Source organism: Perissodus microlepis, chromosome 15 (genome assembly GCF_051167445.1).
Source record: "Perissodus microlepis isolate ML-2025 ecotype Zambia chromosome 15, ASM5116744v1, whole genome shotgun sequence".
In the NCBI taxonomy this organism is placed as follows: domain Eukaryota; kingdom Metazoa; phylum Chordata; class Actinopteri; order Cichliformes; family Cichlidae; genus Perissodus; species Perissodus microlepis.
In genome coordinates, this window is record NC_140475.1 from 10,742,341 (window position 1) to 10,758,646 (window position 16,306).

A 16,306-nucleotide genomic window follows, 5' to 3' on the forward strand; every position below is an offset into this window, starting at 1 on the left:
AAAGAGAGAAAGAGAAAAAGGGGGGAATATGAGGTGGGCTGAGAGGGGGATGCTTGCGGCAGAAAAAAGAAAAAGCTGTGTGGTTGGTATCGGGGGAGAAGGAGAGAGATCATCTTTTCTCATTGAGATCAATCCCTGAGTCTACAACAGGGCCTCTGTGTTCTAGGGCAGAGAGGAGAAGTAAAAAATCTGGACAGTAGAAGCTAATATTTCATTGATACTGCAATTTTTCTCATATATTGCAGTACAGTAGGCATTGTGATTCAGTACTGTACAACATACCAATTCACATTCATTTGACTGAAATAAATACCCCAGGGGGAGAACAAGTCAGAAGCAGTTATTCTGAAAATAAAGTGACATGAATCACAAGATATGGCACCCTGCTATGCTGCGCCTACGCCTTAAGCACTCACATTTTCATGTTGATCACTGCATGACACCTCTATCTACCTACCTCTGGTGCAAAAGTCCAAATTCAGCACACTATAGTTGAACTGTTCTTCTGTCAAATTCCCTTTGATCTACATCTAAGAATGCATCATGGTCTGAGACTGAAAAGACGAGAGGAGGTTTGTAAAACAGCTTGGAGGCAAAGTGTATTTCAGTCAGTCTCTCCTGCACCACTGCCTTGAGTACAGTGAGATCAGTTTAAATAAGGCCAAAAAAAGTCTTTAACTTCCAAAGTTTATATAAATAATTTTTTAAAATTTACATAATAAAAACCAAACAAAACAACCAGTTCCATAATTTTTTTTCATATGCAAATTTCACATGTTGAGACAACCTGAGACATACACGCACAAGGCACACCTACCATGAACCAATGTGTTTGTGAATACAACAATAGCAACATCCATTCAAGACCATTCAACGAACCCAGTGGCATTTGGCAGGAATTGCGAAATGGTTATATGAGAGAAGCAAGAGGGAAATCAAGGCAGATTTGTGGTCTAAACTAGACCGATCAGACAGTGCCCAGAGCAGCTGTGCAGACTTCTCATAGGCTGTCTTGTGGCTGTGTGCAATGTCAGTGTTTGTATCTGTGCATGAGAGATGATTCTGAGAATATGACGCCTGGAGACCAGAACAATGATGGTTAGTGAAGATGCCCTTGCTGTGAGGAGGCTTAAGGCGGCACCAGTGGTACAGAACAGCAGGGCTGACCACTGGGGTGATATCAAGTGCTCATTTGAGCAAGCTCTAACTGATTCAGCTAACTATAACATTTTCTAATGATACATTCCTCAAGCAAGCATGCCATGAGCTGCATCCTCTTTGTTCACACTGTAGCTTACCAAAACCAGGGACGGTCAACTAGTGTTGTGCCATGTCATATCAAATTTATATGTAAAATAAAAGTGTCACAGCAATGACATTGCGACCCCAAGTGTTCACGTCCTCCAGTACAAACAATGAGATGAGCCAGGGATGTCTGAGATCAGGCATGTTGCAGCATGTTGCCTTCCTCATCCTGGCTCTTCCAGAGCTTTCTTCCCATTATGAGAATGCACTGTCACCAAGTGCGTTCTCATAGCGGGTCATCTGATTGTTGGGGTTTTCTCTGTATCACTGTAGGGTCTTTACCTTACAATATAAAGGGTGTTGAGATGACTGATTTGGCGCTATATAAACAAAATTTATTGAATTGATGCCCTTCCCAACACAACCCTGTGTCTCCTGCCAGTCTCAAACTGAGTTGTTTGTAATGCAAATTTGCAACATACTTTTCCAACAGCTCTGGAAAATGCACTTCATTTTTCTTGCACAAATAAATGCTTCTGCTTGACAACTGCATTCCCCAATAAAACATCACCATTTTTTAAAATTTCATCATGAATATCAATATTGCACATTTCCTTTAAACATCTTGATATAATTTTGAGTCCACCCCTACTGTCAGTCTAATTGTGACTTAGAAATAAATAATCAGTGTTTAAATATAATGTAACTGACTTACCAAAAAGAAGTGTCAAGTTACTTGACACCATAACATAATGCATTTCTCACCAGTGTTGGTCACGTTACTTGAAAAAAGTAATCAGTAACTAATTACTGATTACTTCCCCAAAAAAGTAATTATGTTACTTTACTAATTACTTATTTTCAAAAGTAATTAATTACTTAGTTACTCAGTTACTTAGTTACTTTTTAAAAACACGATTTACAACCTGAATAGGTGATAAAGTGATAGATCTTTCAGCCCAATTCTACTTTTTCTGCATAATGCATCATACAAAATGTAATCAAATGAAAAAGTCTCTTTTTAAAACTTGTTTTATTAGTTTTAATCTTTTAACTTTATGCATCAAGCAAAAATTAAATTATATGCAAATTTGTTTAATATTTAAACCTATTTTCTGCACATTCCAGCACATAAAATAAAATATTTTTTTGTGTTTACACTCACTCTTTCAAATAAATGCAAGTGAAACACAGCAGAAAATAAATAAAATCAAAGACTCAGCGGTCCTGTTGCTCTATTTTCACCTGTACAGCAGGCGGATGTTTGCCCTGGTGCAGGTGTGCCGCAGCGGTCAGTGGAAGAATCCGCGAGTTTGTCTGTGAATTTCCCATTACGTGGCAGCGTACTCGGTGCTTGCTCGGACGTTTATGGGCTTTTTAGCTGTAAAAACAAAGTTTTCTTCCCACACAGTGAACACCGGACGCTAATGTTTTTGTCACTTTTTACAGAATCAAACTCAAAGTAAGGTTAGTACTTCCACGCTTTAAACGCTGCACGCTCATACTCTCTCCTGCACTCGATATATTATCCATTGTTGATCTGCACACAGCTGTTGCCACGAAAATCGCACTTGCTTACGTCACTGTCGTGAGACACTCTCGCAAAAAAAAAAAAAAAAAAAAATCACAGTTTTAGTAACGCAGCGTGCTTACGGGAAAGTGGCAGTAATCCAATTACCTTTTTTGCAATAGTAATCCCTTTATTCGTTACTTGAAAAAAGTAATCGGATTACTGCCCATCTCTGTTTCTCACTGCTGACTTGCATTTGTGTAAACAACTACAAAGAGCCACATGACTTGGGTCAAACACTAATTGAGCACCTTGAAAGTGTAACTAGTCATTAAACAGATGTAAAACAAAAGGATATAATAAACTACAGTATCAAATACATATCTTAAACCTAAAAAATGATAGTAATAGGTGGTCCTACAGTAGCAGCCAAGCAGGCAGAGGCCAGTCACCACCCTTTAGGCCCTTTTCCATATATAGAAACAGTTTGCTCATTAGGGGTCAACAGGTCAGCCGCAGGCATTTTTTGACCTGTGCCTTCTGATATCTCATGACCACCACACTGGCTTCCTCCACCTTATGCACACGCACACATTTAATCCTGGACGATTTTAAAATCCCTCTGCAAGTCAAAATGGTAGATGCTAATCGAGACAACCGGATGGGAGGAAAGAATGAATCTCTACAGAAAAAAAAAAGAAGCTAAAGCAAATTATAAAATGTGGTCTAACAGGCTTGTATTAACAGTACTATAGAAGATTTGACTCAATTAAGGCTTTGGTCATTCACTTACTCTGTCATTACATTGAATAATGATAATCTCCAGGCTTACCAGGCAGTTTTTCCAAGCAATGAGAAGACATTTTTATATTATGGCAGACTGTTACTTAAGGTGTCTGCATGATTCAGTTCACTATATTCAGTGAATATGAGTGCTTGTGTGCATGCTGGTCTACAGACACAATCCTGTCTTCCATCTGCATCCACACACATGGACAAACATACACACACAAGTCATCCATATAGATTTGAACATTAGATCAAAAAAACAAAACAAAACAACAGTTTCTTGTCTCTAGAGAAAGCAATGCGGGTGACAATGGTACAAAGATGAGGGAGACAAAGCACCTCTTGGTCCCTTTTCTCCCTCTTTCTTTTGGCTGTCACCAGGCATTGTGAGGCTCTCTGCTCGTCTCCTGTTGGCACGTCTTGAAAGGGAAGCAAAATCCAATTCTTCCGACAGGTAGAAAGCCCCTGACTTGCGTATTCCCTCTACCTGTTTGCTTCTGGGGTTTTTTTCTCTTCTTATCGGTGGGCATATTTCAAGCCTCTAGTCTCCCCAGCCGCAATAAGTGAGGCTTGCGTGTGTGTGTGTGCGTGTGTGTCTACACAGGCAAAAGTAACAGACGAATAAGAGACATAATCTATAGTAGCCGTTATCTCTGCTCCCACACGATTCTTTGTTATCTATTACGGTTGGTCAAACTTTGGCTTCTCTGCCACCCTCCTCATCACTGCACCCCTGAGAGTGTGTGTGTTAGGATATCTGAGACACCCTGCCCTTGTCAATCATAGTCACCACTGCATCATTCGACAACCCAGAGCTCTCGATGCTCCTCTGCTACTAGATAAGCACTTCCTAATAGTCCAGCTCTCCCTCCCACACATAAGAGCCCTTCACTTTGCAAACATAGAAGTGTCTTCCGCCCCTTAACAGATATGCAGGAGATATTCAGGAAAAGAGGCCCCCTGCAGTAAATTTTGTATACACTACATATATTAATCAAGTAAGCTCAGACTCAGGAACAAGGTTCTTTAAACTCCCCAATGCATTTTAATAATTTGTGATCCAAATCAAAGCCCGGGGAAGTAAGTTTCTTCTATTTTCTATAACTAAGCAAAATTTGGGTATTTGCAGGGAATAATAAGACATTCAAGTTAATGCACTCTCTCAACAGCATTTTGACTGAACAGCTTGATGGATAGTGGAAAATTTTCTAGAACAGCACCAACTTACCAGCAATGAACCTCCTGTGTTTACTCTGGCAAATTTTGTGCATTTTTACAGTGAAGAACATGCTAACACATGCTAGCATGTTAGCATGTGGCTGTGAATGTGTGAGCGAGCATTTGCTTATGCTGCTGTGCCCATATTGCACATGCATGAAAGAGAAGATCAGGGAGGCTGACTGGCCAGTCACCAGTAAGAGCCAAGAACACTGGCAACTGATTCCAGACTAAGTTCTCACCGGCTCCGTTTTGAGAATAACCACCGTTGCCAAGCAGTAATAAGGAAATTATATTCATGCAAATTAGTTGCATGCTCTGCGTCAAAGGTTTGCATGTTTGTTGAGGTATTTCCCCTGTTTGTTGTGATCAGTGTTAGAGTCGTTACTCAAAAAAGTCATCATTACACATATTACACAAAACGCTTTTCTTAAGGGTAATGCAGTACGTCACTTAACTACTCCTGGGAAAATGTAATTTGTTATAGTACTTGTTAAATTACTTTCATGTTGCTCTTTCATGTTACTCTTTAAAACAGCTGAAACACGCCATCTCATAATCGCCATTTAAACCTGAGGCTACAACCGCACGCACCAACACAAATCCCTAATGAGTACACACATCTCGAAGATCTGGTAGAATACAAAGCTAACCGCACAAAGCAAAGATGAAAACAAGCACAAAAAAGCAATCGTCACATTGAATCTGCTTTAGAAAAGGGAACAGGTAGAAAGAGAGGCTACAGCCTGACTGCTCATCTGTTTGTTACTTGTTAAGTTAAGGGTCTGGCTGCTGGGGTCGGCAATCACTAAGCTTTTACTCTGGGTTCTTACCTAGCTTAGCATTAGCATGCCGACCTAGTAGATGCTTGCAAAAAAACAAACTTGTGTTAGCAGCATAATGCGGTCGTTTCTGTCCTGGATGCAGTTTTCTACTTTACCACATTACCATTTATCTCGCCCTTTTGTGCAATAAACATAAACGTGCATATCCATGCTCTAGACTGCCTCGCTATTTTCCTCCTCTGACTTGCGAACTGAAAACAGCTGATTATAGTGAGAGTGCAAGAACTGATAAGCAGGATCAATAGACAGGCAGGCTAATGATTCAAAGGAATTGAACTACTATGAACTGGTTTTCTACAAGAACTGCTTCTCGATTCCAATCTCTAATATGCTCTCTGTTTCAGTTGCAAGGAAAACAAATCTGAACATTGAAAAAACAATAATAATAACAATAATAATAACAATAACAAGGTGTGAACACCTCTATGTTTCCCCTCTTTTTTGATATTAAAAATTTAAAAAATAAATAAATAAATAAATCAGGAAATGGGATTTTTGACATTGTCAATGAATGATAAACCTAAGGGTGACAGGTTTGCAACAACAAAATACAACAACTCACCAAGTAAGCATGTTAGTGTTAATGAAAGCAATGAAACCAGTGGCTCTTTTAGAATCAAACCGTGATAGTAATACACTGACAAACTTATCTTTTAAATTTGATAACTTGAATTAATTAAATACATTTTTAAATATTAATATGGTTTAACTTATATAGGAACTCATTTTATTTAATTTGAAATCAGAAAAAAATGTTATGAAAACCTTGAAATAAATTTGATCCACCCCTGCTTGTTGCAGGTGTCACCGCTATAGAAAGTGAGAAGGTAACCGTCAGGTGTTTGCAACAGCTAAATACAATAACAGAAACAACTCACCAAGTAAGCATGAAGGTTCTAATGAAGGCAATTAAACTAGTCATGCTTTAGACTAAGACCTTGATGGTAGTATAGTGGCAATTTAAAATAAGCTTTTAAATTAAATAACTTAAATGAATTAAATAGCTCAATTGGCTGAAAAAAAACTGCAAATATTCTTTTTTTAATTAATTATGCATTGGGAAAATTATATATAAAGCTCTAAGCAACATGCGCCCTTGTTTCTTCTGCTTCCTCTCTGTTATTGAACTATAATGCTACCTTTCCTTGCACTCACTTTAAATCTGATCAATCCTTCAGACATGGCTGATGTACAAACTACGACTTAATGTTGACCGCAAAACCGGCAATCATGAGCTTCACCGAAAGCAGTCAGCAGTGAATGTGCAGCTTCTGCTTATGTAAAGTAGGACACGACAGAGAGGAATATAATATATATGTGAGAGGCAGTGGATGAGAGGTGTGAGTGAGACAGGAAGCACACAGGAAGCTTGTAATGAAGAAGGTGAGACAAACTAGGGGGAAAAAAAAAAAAAGCTTTCCAGCAGTCCAAGTGCCGAGGCCAGGTCTGTCTGTCAGCACCCATCTGTCCTCCTGAGGCTACGCAAACTAGACTTCTGCCTCAAGATGCCGCTAGCATTTATACAACCAAACACACTAAAGTAAAATGGTTCTTTGACCTTAACCTACACTTCAGGAAGGACCTATGTGGGCTGCCTCTTTACTCTTTAGATAGAGGAGGATGGCTTTCCTCCAGGCAGCTCACGCCATGCTAATCCAAATACTGACCTGGCATTTAACCAGCTATAAGGCTGATTAAGCAAACACAGGCAAACAACATTCTTTGCTGAATACCCATCTCCTATATGTCATAATCTGCAGCTCAGAAGGGAGTGCAGATTATGACAGAAAATCTTCATCAAATTTAATACTCAGAGAGCACCTTAAGTGATCACCCACCATCCCAGCGATTGCCTCTTTTTTTTTTTGGCTCTTGCCATTATGGATTGCTTTAGAGCCTAAACAAGGGCTGAATAACCTTGCCTGCAAAACAACAGGACCATTATTACTGCAGTCCACATGCCACCTTTCACAGAACTAACTTTCCCAGGTTATCACGGATGTTTCATGTGGTCCGTATGTATTTCTGTGACGGTTTTTAAATGTGACCACCGTGCTACTGAATTTGAATTTACACCTTGCACCAATAGGTTGGAATAAAGGCACGCAAACGTCTTTAAATTTGGGAGTAAAATTTCAGGTGGCAACAAAAACAGTATCGTCCACTTTTCAACCAGGTTTTCGATCTGACAAAATGCAGATGTGGCACATAGTCAGAGGCAGATTAATGAGTATTTTTTCAGACTATTTGAAATTCTCCTTCCAGATATATGTATATTATTTATCCAACTGGTGCACTAGCCTGAACACCAGCCATCTGGGGTGTACACTGCATCTACACCCTAGATGACAAGTAGGGCTGCCACGATTAGTCGACTAGTCACGATTACGTCGACTATCAAAATCGTCAACGACTGATTTAATAGTCGACGCGTTGTTTGAAGCTTTGTAAGATCACAAAAGACGCAGGAATACGTAGTAGGATTTAAGAGTGTAATAACGGACTGAAACAGAAGATGGCAGCACTGCATGTACAAGGATGCCAGCTGCCGTTAAACCCCGAAGAAGAAGAAGCTCTGTCCCAGAATTCATAGGGAGGGCCCTGCTCAGTTTACAACAATGGCGGCAGCTAGTCAGTTTTAATATTACTCTTATTATTCTTTCTGGGTCACAAAATAAACGTTTAACATATTTTCAGGGGAGAATGTATATCTGCTCAGTTTATCAAGACACCACATATTTTCAAAAGCGCTCCGACGTTTTCGGAGACGTCTGTTACCCACTAGCTCGATAGCTAGCCGGGGTCAAGGCTCACTAGAGCCCGTGAGAACACCGGACTCCTGGCAAATCGTTTTCAAACCCACCGCCGTCTTTCACTACTCAGGTTAAACATATATAAGTCACTTAGATAACTTCAAAATGTTATTGTTTGGCTTTTTTTAGTATTTTATTTGTTCCTGAGTAAATCGGTTTGGCTGAGGTTAAAGTTATAGTTTTTACACAGCTGAACAGTCAAGAAGACAACTGATTATCAGAAGTGTGAGATGCTTGAGAATATACTCCGGTGTCCTGTTATATTTTAGATAGCAAGGAGTTTATTAAACTTCACCGAAACAATCTGCAAATTTCATTAAAATTTAATAAACTATCATCTTGTCTTTATTTTTAGTTAGCACATACCATAAACACTTAAAGCTGTAAGCTAATGATAGTTATATAAGAGCAGATGCATAAGCTGTACGTTTTACGTCCAATGGATGCATGATCTGATTAGTCGACTAATCGCAAAAATAATCGGTGACTAGTCGACTATCAAAATAATCGTTTGTGGCAGCCCTAATGACAAGATAAAGTGAATGCATTTTATTTTCATTGTGCACTTATGGGTGGGGGGAAATAAAAAGTTGCTAAAGTGAACCCATTGATCTAATTTCTAGTCCCATCATTTTATTCTGGATACTTTTAGGGCAGCTTTGCATGATTCACAGTTCAAAATAATTCTTATTTACCTTATCCATGGTGTGCATGGTGTTCCCTCAGTTTCAGATAAACTGAGGGAACACCATGCACACCATGGATAAGGTAAATAAGAATTATTTTGGCCATGTTTAATCCAAATATAAATGTAAATAATCTTAATAGTATACATATCACAGAAAATATAGAAAGGGATAAAAGGTAGCCTTTAAGGTCTTCAAAGAGCCTTTATTCATGTAATGGGGAGGTGTGGTCTGCTAGAATTATGTTTTGGGTTTTTTTTAAATAAAAGGTATAGCAAAAGAGAGTTGGGATTTAGGTGTAATATGCAAGTACCTTCTAAGAACTTACTTTACACCTGTGTAAATGGCAGATTTACTGACTGCCATGTTGACTGTATTCTATTGATATTGGTATGCAATGGAAACGCAATTGACAGAGCAAGTAATTTTGAATAGAAATGCATAATGTACTGATAAAGTTAGGAACTGTCAACCAGCCAGTTGCAACACGACAAACAAAATTAACATTTCTCTGCAGCAGGAAAAGAGCAGAATTTCCTGCCGTGGTGAGCTACCACAATCTGTTATGTCATTCACTATATTAATGGCGTGGAACTAGAACACATTAGAGGTTTCAGCTTAAAGTACCGACTGAAATAACTGTCGTCAGTATTCTTTTTGCCACAGTCCTATTTGCATTTTTGTGTTCTCAGCTCAAACTAATTCTGCAATGGCCAGACCATAGCCATCAGTGTCCTGCATCATAAAAACAGCGGAGTAGTAAGTGGCTATGTCAAGCGGATGACAGTTCACAGTTACAGCTCACTGGCTGGCTACACTCTGACCTCTGAGGCAATGAATCACATTCACACATCGGCCATCTTGTGGCCCACTCAACAGCATTAAATGTTTAAAAATAAATAAATAAAAATGCACCAGGATATGCGTGATGTCAGGTGTGATACACAACTATTCGCACAAGCAAAAAACACACACATTGATCCCCCACCTATTGCTCTAGATGTACAACTAATAAATAATCCATGCTGGTAATGTCAGTCTAGAAACATAACTGTTATCTCAAGACGTATCATCTCTAATGTATATGAACACAGAGGATTTTTCTCTTTCTTACATAACAGAGAGCCTAGACACGCTCTTAGCTGTGGGCATGTGTCTATAAATGAAAGACTGTTATGTAAGCAACTGCTGCATCTCAGACCATTCCCATGGCTTGACAGTTTAGAATGACTTTGATTCAGCATCATATCAGATACATTTTACTCTACTTTAGAGAGGCCTGACAGTAGATAATCACAATCAATAACTACCTCCATATTTCCTCCGGCCACAGCAATGAATTTTACAGGAAAATTACAGCATATAGGATTCTACTGAAGCAAAACCTTCACACATTGACGCCCTATCCTACAGCCAGTAACAAATGCCTAAACTCCATCTGACCCCTGCTCTGGAGCAGTTTTTGTGCTGGAGGACTGACAGAATCGCTTTATGATAAGCATGTATTTAAAAAAAAAAAAAAGAAAAAAGAAAAAAAGATGAAGTGGTTACTCAATAGGAGGTTTCTTGCAGAGGATTTAATTGAATTTGGCATTTGCTGCTAACCATCAGAGACAAAAGGAAAGGCGAGCCTCCACTTCCGATCGTCCCATCTGAGAGGGAAGAGCAGCTTACACTCACAGCCTCTGCTGGGCTTCCATCCAGTGCAAATCAGACAAGCCTTGTACTTGGGCCTCATGCAAATCAAAGCAGAGCTGGATCCTTGCTGCGAGCTGTAAATGAACAGCCAAATATTGGCTTCTAATTGAAAGCAGCAGTTGCCTGTGTGCACAGGCACCCCTGCTGTGAAACAGTGGACAAACACACTGAAGGTGTACACTAAGGTTACTGCTCCATTTGTGTCCTCTTTTCCCACCATTTTCCTCCATCCCTTTTTGCATTTTTTTTTTTTTTTAGCCATGGCTTTGTTTTCCTCTTTTAAAGACTACTATTTAAATAACATTTTATAACAAACATGGCAGTCTTCAGGGTAACAATAATCCTGAACTAGATCTAAAGAAATTGTGTAAAACATAATACGCCCAAGATAAAATCTCATCTGCATCTCTTATTTTCTTTGTTATTCTTGATGGTAACGTATTCCCCGCTCCACCACAGGGAGAGAAACAGAGAAGAAAAATGAGTGCTTATGAAAATCCTGATGAAAATTCGGTGCATCTGTAATTGAACACAGACATACCAAGTCTTGACAAGAGAGATTCAAGCTGTGGCTGTGATAAAGGTGCTTTTGCTTTCTATTTTTCAGCCTCCATCAATCATCGCACATGACCACAATGACCAGGGCATCAGCCATTCCAGCTCAATAAGAACCAATCAGTGAAATGGGCAAAAATAGGAGACTGAAGATATGGCTGAAATCAAGACAGAAAAAGAACACACGTATTCAAAATGAGGAAGACGGGTAAAACAGAAGAGATTATATTTTTATTCTGTGCGAAACATTATGGCTCTATTTTGCCTAACTTTGAATATTCAAATAAATTCAAATATGCACATGCTCTAAGTGCAGCTGAGGAGATCATTTTGAAGTCAGAAAGCAGCACTGACTAATGGTAGCAAACAAGGCAAAAAAAATAAATAAATGGTGACCTAAATTGAGAAAAGGCAACTTACAATTTAACTGCTTTGCCAATATAAACGCCTAGAAAACCCCCAACTCTGGACATCATATACGCACAAATACAAACAGTGTTAGTATCTGAGCCTAAAGTTCCCAGGGAGAACCGTGTATCCAGTTTGCTCCTAAAGCAGATGAAGCCTACATTGTGCCGAGAATTGGATCAGACTACATTTACCTTCCAAACATACACTTGACACCAGGGGAGTGGCTTCAACCATCCACAGTTTACCCCATTGTGTAGCGATTTTGGCTTTCAGCTGGCAGAATAAGCCAGGTCAGTCATGGGACACCATGGTGCTCCATTTCCCAAATGCGTGGCTATTATGTCAAGTCCAAAGGGGATTCTTTATTAAATTTGCAGCATGTGAGCCCAGAAAAGACCTCATGATTGTTATTCTATGAGCTGGAAGTTGACAAAATATTTTTAGCCAGAATTTCAAGCCTTCAACCTTTTTTCCTCATGTTTTTATTTATTTATTTACTTGCTTTTTTTTTTTTTTTTTTTTTTTAAATCAGCTCTGTACCATAGACAGCTAAGACAGCACGTACATACACTTCCTATTCCTCAAGCTGCATCTGACAGATATGAAATACAGCCTCAACTCAAGACAAATCCTTTCTAAAACTCGTCAGAGCCTCAAGTGATGTAGTGAATGAGAGAACTCTTGCATGTGTTTAAACACTGTGCAGCTGTGGCAGCAACAGCGTGCTGTGTAGATATAACGAAGGCAAATAAACTGAAGGGAATAACACCTCGTGTTCCATTCAGCTTTAGATGACGGAAAGACGGATAACAGATCCTTACAGATGGGAAAGGGGTACCCTTAAACTCAGTTGGGATATCTTTCTTTTTGTCCAGTTGACTGTCCCTCTGGCACTATCAGGCAAGTCTTTTTCAGAGTTACCTTGTAAAACCTAAGAAAGCCTGTCAACACCCTCTCCTCCCTTGTGTGAAGATAAAAGACAAAAGGCAGAGAGTTACTTACTATGCCAGATTTAAAAAAGACATGGTATAGCAGATTTTTAAGACTAAAGATCAAGTTATGGTGCTCTGTGATCAAAATTTTGGATTTTATATATATCTTTGGAGATATTAAGCCTTTCTTCTCAATAGAAGTAATGTATTTTTTTTCTGAAAATGGCGCTCTACCTTTGTTCCAGGGTGGCATCACTGAAAGAAAGCAAAACATTATCTGCCATGAGGCACAACAGTAAGTCCTGAGTTAAGGCACACTATGACAACTTCCATCCCTGGAGTTTGACCGAGGACTGGATTAAGACATGGAAGCAAAGCAAAAAATTAATAAAAGGAGAGAACGGGGACAGCATCCCCTACTAAAGAAAAGCAAGTTAAAAAGAAATGGTTAAAGAAATGCAGCGAGGCAGTTGGTGTAAACTCTTTGGAAGTGGTGGAGGCAGTGGTAGTAAGACACAAGGAACACCAGTCAGGGAGGCTTAACCATGCACTGGTGTCTCTCTGTCAGACCAGTTCACACTGCAGACAGAAGCAGTATTATAGAGCTGTGGGCCTGGCCAAGAAGAACAATAGCTCCTGTGTGCCGGGCCCTCTGGAGGATCCTAACAGCTGGGAGATAGGAGGGCTGCCTGTAGCTCAACTAAATGGCACGTAAGCTGGCATTACACATTGCACACACTCGCATTCATTTTTGCTCTCTCTGCCTTTCCCAGAATCCCTAGCCCACCTTCCTCCCACCACCTCCTCTCTCCTCCTCATGCCAGGCACCTATCACTCACTTAACTCTAATCTATTCCCCTCCTTTCTCTTTCTACACACTCTTTCCTTATGACCCCTGTCATTCTGCGTCCCCCTATCACCCTTCTCCTCCTCTGAGGAGAAAGACCAAAAAGAAAGACCCCAAAAAAGATAGAGGAGAAAGAGATTTCTTGCTAGCATGAAAAAGTCAAAGACTGGCAGAGGATCAGAGCACTGTCAACAAATAATAGACTTCCAAAAGCCTCCACAGGAGGCTGTTCAGTCATGAGGGCCTATGAAACACATTTAAATAAAAAAGCACGAGAAGTGCAAACTGATGAAATGTCATCCCTCACAGCAAAAAGTTCACAAACAGCATAACATAAAATGGCAATAGGCTCGATTCTATTCTGAGGAGACACCTGTAGCAAAACTGAGAAACTTTTGTATATATTCATGTATCAAAGAGCGGCCAATGTGAACAGAGCCCTCAACTGTGTATTTGTCACCTCGGCTTGACGTTTTTCAGGACCAAAAAAGACATGCATATAACATAAAGGTCAGAAAGTCGCCTGCTTTAAAAAGAAGTTGCCTCAAACTGAACTACTGCCTCTTGTCTGGACCACATCAGACATCCTTTAGGATATGTCCACTGAGGCTGAATCAGACCGGTGGTTAGGGGACAGTCTCTGGATTATGTCCTCAAGCCAGCTCTGAATCCAAACAATATGGCAAATGGTCCCTGCATGATCCCTCTGAGCGCTTATGAAAGCTAGGCTATAGTTCTCAGTCATGTGATAGTTTGGAGGCCACTCCTGCAGGCTGATATATTTAACAGCAGCAATGGCCCTCAGACCATTTTGTTTCTGCCATATGCTCTTAACCTACAGATTTTTTTTAATGTTTTCAAAAGATATCCATTCATCTGGAGCAAGGGTTCGGTCTTGGTGACATTCACTGCACTACTGTATATTTTACTCATCTGCAGTTCAGGTCACATACAGTTGACCAGAACAAGAGTAAAGTAGTATTTCCCTTGAAGTTGAGCTCTTCTGCTCCAGCCATCATACCGGACCATCACAGATCTTCTCGGCCCAGAAACTCTTTTTCAGGTGGAACTAGGTGGGTATTCACTGATTGTAGCCAAATGTCTTTTTTTCCCTGAGCAGAAATATTTAAATAAAGCTTGTATCAAGAAATTTACCAGGCATCTCACAAATGATTTATATATATATATATATATATATATATATATATATATATATATATATATATATATATATATATATATATATATATATCCCCAGAAGCATTAAAAGTGTTTGATGTGGGCTAATTTGATATAACAGGTAAATATTTAAGGTCATCTGGAAAGAGTCTGTGCATCAACATCTTCTCTATCTGCATTAATTATTAATGCAGCTGCTGATCAAATCAAGGAATTAAGTCTTATTTATGCATTCCACTGAATCACAGCCAAGGCAATGTGAGTGTAGAGAGCTCTGCATTTGTTGATTTGGGCAAGATGTCTAGCCTTGTAGGATAAATAGCTTCTTTCTTTTTTAACCTCACTATTTATTAGAGGAAAAAAAGAATAATTATTAATTTCCTGCACATCACATGTAAACCCTAGTTTGCCTCGCTCTGTATTTGTTATTTTAACACATCAGAGGCACACTAATCCACTGTCAGAAGCAGCATCCACAGTGGCATACATGGATTTTTATCAATAGCTCTGCAGCTGATGTTTCTAAAGGTGATTCATTCATCATCGACCACGGAGCTGAACCCACACTGTCACTACAGGCTGTTCTTACCTTTACTATTGCATTTTTAAAAGAGGCAAACCATGAAATATGCTGCTGGCCACTCAGCAGGCAATAGTTACCTGCAGCAATCCAAAGACCCAACTCTTAGTTTGTCTCAACTGGACAGACTGTAGAAAAAATATGCTCACTTTGATGAAGTGCAAAGCCCATATTAGCCGGCCTCCTGTGTATCAAAGCACATATTCGTGCTGTCACTACATATAAAAGCTGATCACTGCACAGCGGTCACAAAACGACGATGCCCCTCGTGCCCACTTTTCTTGTTGCACTTGAAGTAGTACAAAGAAGGTTTCGGATTTCACAGAGCATGATTTTCACTGGGCTGAAGGCTTACCATCCCCCCATGACTGCAAACGAAGCTGGCTGGAATAGACCCCAACCCCTGTCCTCCTTTTCCTCTGCTTCGCAGAGGCAAATCAATGCATTCTTATAAAATTAACTGCCCGTGGTTCCCTTCATGACACTGTAGCAAACTGCCCACTCCACAAACTCGCTAACAAATAAAACACACTCTACGTCTTTTTATTTATTTGTTTATCCACGTTGGGTTAATTGGGGAGCATTGCAAATATTTGCTCTCTGCTTTTCTCACTAGTGTGATATTCTTCAGACTCACTATGTCAAGACGCTGCAGCGGGATCTCATGCAGATGTGCAGCTGCAATTTATCACCCAGCGGTCCCATTACCAATTCCTCCTTTAGTCATTCAAAAATAAAAATACTACTGGTAGGTAGGCTACTTTGTGGGATTTTGACCACTTTGGTAGCCTAACGTTGTTCTCATTGCCACATTTGTCAACTGTACACCGGGTAAACGTGGGAGTCAGTGATGGCCAGGCAGTTTTGAATTACCAAGACCGTTATTAGTCGAGCAGTTCCAGTTGAAGTCTAATGTTACAACACGGTGACTCGGTTTTATGACGGTAAGTTGCTGCTGTGCTAATAGCGATAACATAACGTTACTAAAGTCCCATTTT

The 16,306-nt window shown here is 39.7% G+C and overlaps 1 protein-coding gene across 3 annotated transcripts in view; it reads right to left on the minus strand.

Moving 5' to 3' along the window:
* Positions 1 to 16,306, minus strand: part of wasf1 (WASP family member 1) — a 66,071-nt gene that overhangs the window by 49,290 nt on the left and 475 nt on the right. The window lies entirely within an intron of this gene.